Source organism: Arachis duranensis, chromosome 3 (assembly GCF_000817695.3).
Source record: "Arachis duranensis cultivar V14167 chromosome 3, aradu.V14167.gnm2.J7QH, whole genome shotgun sequence".
NCBI classification, from domain to species: domain Eukaryota; kingdom Viridiplantae; phylum Streptophyta; class Magnoliopsida; order Fabales; family Fabaceae; genus Arachis; species Arachis duranensis.
The window spans coordinates 72,643,446-72,651,556 of NC_029774.3; the positions used below are offsets into that span (position 1 = coordinate 72,643,446).

Here is an 8,111-nt window from a genome sequence, read left to right on the forward strand (position 1 = left end):
TTGTTTGAAGGTCTGAACATCCACTCTAAGCTTGCTCAGCTTTTGAGGAGGAAAGAACTTAGCCAAGAAGGTCGTGACCAGCTTATCCCAGGAGTCCAGGCTATCTTTAGGTTGAGAGTTCAACCATGTTCTAGCTCTGTCTCTTACAGCAAAAGGGAAAAGCATGAGCCTGTAGACTTCAGGATCTACTCCATTAGTCTTAACAGTCTCACATATTTGCAAAAACTCAGTTAAGAACTGGTAGGAATCTTCTGATGGAAGTCCATGAAACTTGCAGTTCTGTTGCATTAGAGCAACTAATTGAGGTTTCAGCTCAAAATTGTTTGCTCCAATGGCAGGAATTGAGATGCTTCTTCCATCAAAATTTGACGTAGGTGCAGTATAATCACCAAGCATCCTTCTTGCATTATTGTTGTTGGGTTCAGCTGCCATCTCCTTTTCTTGTTCAAAAATTTCAGCAAGGTTGTCTCTGGATTGTTGTAATTTAGCTTCTCTTAGTTTCCTCTTCAGAGTCCTTTCAAGTTCTGGATCAGCTTCAACAAGAATGTCTTTTTCTTTGTTCCTGCTCATATGATAAAGAAGAGAATAGAAAAAGAAGAGGAATCCTCTATGTCACAGTATAGAGATTCCTTTATGCTAGTAGAAGAAGAAAGGGAATAAAAATGAAGAAGAATGAATAATCCAAACACAAGGGTGAGGATAGGAGCTGAGATTTGAGATGAAGAGAAGTGTTAGTAAATGAATAAATAAATAGAATAAGATGAGAGAGAGATGTTTTCGAAAATAATTTTTGAAAAGGAGTTAATGATTTTTCAAAAATTAAAGGGGGAATAAAATTAAAATTAAAATTTAAAACAATTAGTTAATTAAAAGAATTTTCAAAAGGAAGGAGAAATTTTTGAAAATTAGAGAGGGAAAAGTAGTTATGTGGTTTTGAAAAAGATAAGAAACAAACAAAAAATTAATTAGTTAGTTGAAAAAGATTTAAAAATCAAATTTGAAAAGATAAGAAGATAAGAACATATTTTGAAATCAAATTTTTTAAAAAGATATGATTAAAAAGATATGGTTGGAAAAGATTTAATTTTTAAAATTAAAATTAATTACTTGACTAACAAGAAACTAAAAGATATGATTCTAGAATTTAAAAATTGAACCTTTCTTAACAAGAAAGTAACAAACTTCAAATTTTTGAATCAATCACATTACTTATTAGTTAAGTTTCGAAATTTTGAAATGTAATTAAGAAAAAGATTTTGAAAAATATTTTAAAAATTTTCGAAAATTAATAAGAAAAATGAAAAAGATTTGATTTTTGAAAAAGTTTTGAAAAGATAAAATTTTTTTAAAATTGAAAATTTGACTTGACTTACAAGAAACAGCTAATTTTAAAATTTTTTGACTAAGTCAACTCAAATTTTCGAAATTTTGAGAGAAAAAAGGGAAATATATATTTTTTTATTTTTATGAATTTTTAATGATGAGAGAGAAAAACACAAATATGACCCAAAACATGGAGATTTTGGATCAAAACACATGATGCATGCAAGAACACTATGAATGTCAAGATGAACACCAAGAACACTTTGAAGATCATGATGAACATCAAAAACATATTTTTGTAAAAATTTTGATGCAAAGAAAACATACAAGACACCAAACTTAGAAATCTTTCATGTTTAGACACTATGAATGCAAAAATGCACATGAAAAATATCATACAACACAAAACAAGAAAATTTAAAGATCAAACAAGAAGACTTACCAAGAACAACTTGAAGATCTTGAAGAACACTATGAATGCATGAATTTTCGAAAAATTTTTAGAAAAATAAAAATATGCAATTGACACCAAACTTAAACATGACACAAGACTCAAACAAGAATCACAAAATATTTTTGGTTTTTATGATTTTATTATTTTTTTGTATTTTCTTTTATTTTTTTCGAAAAACATATAGGACAAAGAAAACAAGAAATTCAAAATTTTTAATAAGAATTCCAAGAATCTTTCAACATTAGCCTAAAACTCCAATCAAAGGGTTGGACATGGCTCAATAGCCAGCCAGCTTTAGGATATAAATCAGGCATGCAATAGCTGAAATTTCAATTAACTTGCCTCTATGTTGATGATTGGAAGCCTCAGTACAAATGAATTAAACATGGCTTTACAGCCAGCCAGGCTTCAACATGCTTCATGAAACACTAGAATTCATTCTTAAAAATTTAGAATAATTTTTGAAAACAAATGAGAAATTTTTGAAAGATTTTCGAAAAATTCTTGAAAATAAAAACAAAAAGAAAATTACCTAATTTGAGCAACAAGATGAACCGTCAGTTGTCCAAACTCGAACAATCCCCAACAACGGCGCCAAAAACTTGGTGCACGAAATTGTGATCATCAACAATAGCATTCAACTTGGTATGCACGTTTATAACTCAGCACTTTCTTCACAACCTCGCACAACTAACCAGCAAGTGCACTAGGTCGTCCAAGTAATAAACCTTACGTGAGTAAGGGTCGATCCCATAGAGATTGTTGATATGAAGCAAGCTATGGTCATCTTGAAATTCTCAGCTAGGCGGATAATATATGGTTATGGTGTTTTCGAATAATAATGATAAATAAACAGAAAATAAAGATAAAAATACTTATGTAAATCATTGGTGGGAATTTCAGACAGGGTCATTCAATCCTTCTTACTCCTTTCCATGGCAAGCTGTATGTTGGGCATCACTGTTGTCAGTGGCTACAATCTCGTCCTCTCAGTGAAAATGTTCAATGGACCCTGTCACGGCACGGCTAATCATCTGTCGGTTCTCGATCATGTCGGAATAGAATCCATTGATTCTTTTGCATTTGTCATCACGCCCAACAATCACGAGTTTGAAACTCGTCACAGTCATTCAATCCCTAAATTCTACTCGGAATACCTGATGAGCGGATAATTTATACGCTTTTTGGCATTGCTTTTAGTATGTTTTTAGTATATTTTAGTTAGTTTTTATTACATTTTTTATTAGTTTTTAGTTAAAATTCACTTTTCTGGGCTTTACTATGAGTTTGTGTGTTTTTCTGGGATTTCAGGTATTTTCTGGCTGAAATTGAGGGACCTGAGCAAAAATCTGATTCAGAGGCTGAAAAGGACTGCAGATGCTGTTGGATTCTGACCTCCCTGCACTCGATGTGGAATTTCTGGAGCTACAGAAACCCAATTGGAGCGCTCTTAATTACGTTGGAAAGTAGACATCCTGGGCTTTCCAGCAATGTATAATAGTCCATACTTTGCCCGAGATTTGATGGCCCAAACCGGCGTTGCAAATCAGCTTCAGAAATTCCGGCGTTAAATGCCGGAACTGGCACAAAAATTGGAGTTAAACGCCCAAACTGGCATAAAAGCTGGCGTTTAACTCCAGAAAAAGTCTCTACACATGGAAGCTTCAATGCTCAGCCCAAGCACACACCAAGTGGACCCAGGAAGTGGATTTTTACGTCATTTACTCATTTCTGTATACCCTAGGTTATTATTTCACTATTAATAGGATCTTTTGACATTGTATCTGAACCTCATGACACTTTACACGTTTCTCATTGTATCTTCTATGGCATGAGTCTCTAAACCCCATTGTTGGGGGTGAGGAGCTCTGTTGTGTCTTGATGGATTAATGCAATTACTACTGTTTTTCATTCAATCATGCTTGCTTCCATTCTAAGATATCACTGGTTCCTAAACCTGAGGAATGTGATGATCAGTGACACTTATCATCATTCTCAACTATGAAAGTGTGCCAGACAACCACCTCCGTTCTACCTTAGATTGAGTAGATATCTCTTGGATTCCTTAATCAGAATCTTCGTGGTATAAGCTAGAATTGATGGTGGCATTCAAGAGAATCCGGAAGGTCTAAACCTTGCCTGTGGTATTTTGAGTAGGATTCAAGGATTGAATGACTGTGACGAGCATCAAACTCCGGAGGGCTGGGCATTAGTGACAGACGCAAAAGAATCACTGGATTCTATTCCGACCCGATTGAGAACCGACAGATGAATAGCCGTGCTGTGACAGAGCGCGTTGAACATTTTCACTGAGAGGATGGGAGGTAGTCATTGACAACAGTGAAACCCTACATATAGTTTGCCATGGAAGGAGCCTTGCGTGCTTGAAGAAGAAGACAGTAGGAAAGCAGAGGTTCAGAAGATAGAGCATCTCCAAAACCTCAACCTGTTCCTCATTACTGCAAAACAAGTACTTATTTCATGTTCTTTTGCTTTTTACAATCACCCCTGATAATTATTGACATCCTGACTAAGAGTTACAAGATAACCATAGCTTGCTTCAAGCCGACAATCTCTGTGGGATCGACCCTTACTCACGTAAGGTATTACTTGGACGACCCAGTGCACTTGCTGGTTAGTTGTGCGGGATTGCAAAAGTGTGATTGCAATTTCGTGCACCAATACCACAGACAAGGTTTAGACTTTCCGAATTCTCATGAATGTCGCCATCAATTCTAGCTTATACCACGAAGATTCTGGTCAAGGAATCCAAGAGATATCTACTCAATCTAAGTGAAGTGCAACGAATATCTTAGAACAGGAATAAACTGAATTGAATAGAAAATAGTAGTAATTGCATTAAAACTCAAGGTACAGCAGAGCTCCACACCCTTAATCTGTGGTGTGTAGAAACTCCACCGTTGAAAATACATAAGTGATGAAGGTCCAGGCATGGCCGAATGGCCAGCCCCCCAAAATGTGATCACAGGATCAAAAATACAATCCAGGATTCCGGACGTCTATTACAATAATAAAATGTCCTATTTATACTAGACTAGCTACTAGGGTTTACAGAAGTAAGTAATTAATGCAGAAATCCACTTTCGGGGCCCACTTGGTGTGTGCTTGGGCTGAGCTTGAGCTTTACACGTGTAGAGGCTTCTTTTGGAGTTGAACACTAAGTTGTAACGTGTTTTTGGCGTTCAACTCTGGTTCGTGACGTGTTTCTGGCTTTTGACTCCAGAATGCAGCATGGAACTGGCGTTGAGCACCTGTTTACATCGTCTAATCTCGAATAAAGCATAAACTATTAGACATTGCTGGAAATCTCTGGATGTCTACTTTCCAACGCCATTGAGAGCCCGCCATTTGGAGTTTCATAGCTCCAGAAAATTCATTTTGAGTGCAGGGAGGTCATAATCCAACAGCATCAACAGTCCATTGATTGCTTAATCTGTTGATCCCGGTGGATTCGACCTCACTCTATTGTGAGTTTTTACTTGATGACAATTCGGTATACTTGCCGAAGGGAAATTTGTTGAGAGATAAGTTTTCGTGCATCAATATCGCTCAAAAAGTGAGCGGAGCGCTCAAAAAGTGAGCGGAGCGCTCAATAAGTGAACGCTAGCAATTGAAGACCAAGGCACAAAGGCACAAGGCCAAAGCGCTGCGTTGAGAGAACAAACGGAGCACTACAAGGAAACAAAATTGACAAGGCATCAGCAAGAGCCCTCAGTTAACTCTTTTAACTATATCGTGGCTTGGCACAAAGAAAATCAAGGTGCAACTTCCACAAATAGGGTAGCCAAGGTTCGAACCCATATCCACAAAGGAATGCCCCATGAAGAAAAGAAAAGCGCGCTATAAGGCCTGGCAAGGAAGTTGGCCAAAATGGCTTCACCAAGAATCGAACCATGCACACAAAGGAAGCAACAAGTAGCACTACGTTACTTTCACCAACTGAGCGCTATACAATTGAAGCTTGGCACAAGGAAATTGGTTCCAAATGGGAGAGCCTGGATTCGAAATTGGAAACCATGCTCAAAGGCAAAAAGGCGCTGCGTTGTTTCTTTTAACTGAGCGCTAGTGCCTAAGGAATTTTTGGCACAAATGGAGCCAGCAGGGCTCGAAAGTGGGAGCCTCAAATCCAAGCAAGGGGCGCTCCGTTTCTTTACCTCACTGAGCACTACCATGCACAAGGAAATGGGCTTGGCATGAGACAAAAATTGGAAGGCACACAAAGCCATTGAGCACTGTGTTCAAAATCACCAACGGAGCGCTATAATTGAAGCCTGGTTCAAAGCCTGGGATAAGGCCAGTGAGCGCTACATTTGCTCACTTAACCGAGTGCTCCACTGGAGGTGGCCTTGGTTCACATTTTCAATCAAAAGCCAATTTGGATCCAATTCTTCACTAAATTGAAAAGCCCACTCCAAAGTTTGAAGATCAAATATAGAAAGTATATAAATAGGAGTAAGTTTGATTTGTAGAGGACTGACTTACTTTTTTTTACTTTCTTTTAGACTCTTAGCTCAATTTTAGTTTTCATGAGAGTTTTCACTTTGAATTTGGGAATTGGGATTGAGATCTGAGTTCTCTTTCTCTTTATTTTTGCTTCTGCAACTTCATTCTTCTATTTTTGAATTTTGGATTGAGATTGAAGGAATTCTGTTTCAATTCTTCATCTGAAAATTTCTTTTTGTTCTTCTTCTGCATAATTATGAGATTTGAAGAATTTGATCCAACTTTCACTTACTGCTTTCATCTACATTTCTTCTGTAATTTATTTTATGTTTGATCAAGGAAGGAATTGAGATCTAGATCTACCTGCTAGTCTCATTGATCTCCTGAGATCTTCAATTTCTCTTTTAGATTTTACAATTGAGCTAAGTTTACTTTCTGTTTTGTTCTTCAAGCAATTTTACCTTTCTGTTTAGATTTTTTGCAACTTATTTCATCTTCTACTTCTCTGATTAATTGCTCTTTACATTCTCTTGTTGAATTCTGAATCCCAGCTCCCACATCCCTTTACTATTCAAGCAATTTACATTTCTTACGCTCTAAGCTTCAGCTATTTACATTTCTTGCAATCTAAGCTTCAGTCATTTACATTACTTGTACTTTAAGATTCAGCTCTTTTATTTCTTCTGCACCTTTAGATTCTGTCAAATTCCCTTCTCCCTTCTATTTTCATGCAATTTATCTTCTGTTGGTCACAATTCACTCAAATTATCAACTGTTTTCTTAACTAAACTAATCACCTAACTAAAATTGCTCAATACATTAATTCCTGTGGGATCGACCTCACTCATGTAAGTAATTACTACTTGATGCGACCCGGTACACTTGCCGGTGAGTTTTGTGTGGAATCGTTTTTCCCTCATCAAACGTTCAGCAACATAAATTGCTACTATCAATTTAAAAGAGTAACCTAACAATTTGCAATTACAAGTTATAAATTACCAATTATCAACCAAATAAAGAACACAACAACAATTAAAATAGAAAAAAATTAAAAATAGAGAGAACCATTACATCATTTTGTTGGAAGGGAGTGAATAAAGGAGTTGAATGCTAGTGGTTCATGAATGCTTACCTGATGAAAGATGCAGCATTAAGCTATTGAGGAGAACCACGTCGTTGAAGGCAAACTGCTACTAGTGACGAGATTTAAACGGTCGTTATACCACCTGCAAGAGAGGACATAGGAGATTTGGTGGTGAAAGGGACATGGGTTAGTGAAACACTGAGCTCTTTCAAAATCACCACTAGACTTACCTCTTGTTGCAGAAACACGACTTCTATTATTTCTTCTGAAAAATTATTACAAGAAATCCCAACAAATTTTTATTCTCTTCTTCTGAAATTTTTAACCCTTAATAGCTTAGAGAAGGAAAAGAGGTGGGATTGAGGGATTGATGACTCAGAGAGGGAAAAAAAGTTGGATTGAGAGATTGATGGCTCAGAAGAGGGAGGGCGAAATTAAGGGTTTTGGAAATTGCTGGCAAGAGAGAAGGCGGAAATGGAATATACCAGCTCATAACTACTAAAAAAAATAAAATAAAATTTAATTGTTGTTATAAACCGGTTTATTTTTATATTGGTCTAATAAAATTCATTCAACATATTAAACCAAAAAAAAAATTATGTTGCACCAATTTTAATTTTTGGTTTATCAAAAAGGACACATGTCCATCAAATCTTTAATCTAAAATTATATCTAACGATCCAATTTTAAAATTCAGCGGAAGTCATTTTTCATAACTTTATTGGGGTATCCGCCTAATTGTACTTAGATTATATGTAGAAGAATCTAGTGCCTTGGATTCTGAGT

General features: G+C 36.2%; 1 long non-coding RNA gene across 4 annotated transcripts in view; it reads right to left on the bottom strand.

Moving 5' to 3' along the window:
- The window catches only part of LOC127745796 (uncharacterized), a 61,001-nt gene extending 53,214 nt beyond the window's left edge, over positions 1-7,787 (bottom strand). For all 4 annotated transcript variants that reach the window (XR_008007366.1, XR_008007367.1, XR_008007365.1 and 1 more), the window contains exons 1-2: positions 7,556-7,787; positions 7,374-7,467 (exon numbers count right to left, since the gene is read on the bottom strand). This is a non-coding gene — a long non-coding RNA (uncharacterized LOC127745796). The remainder of the gene's footprint in view (positions 1-7,373; positions 7,468-7,555) is intronic.
- Positions 7,788-8,111: the final 324 nt, after the last annotated feature.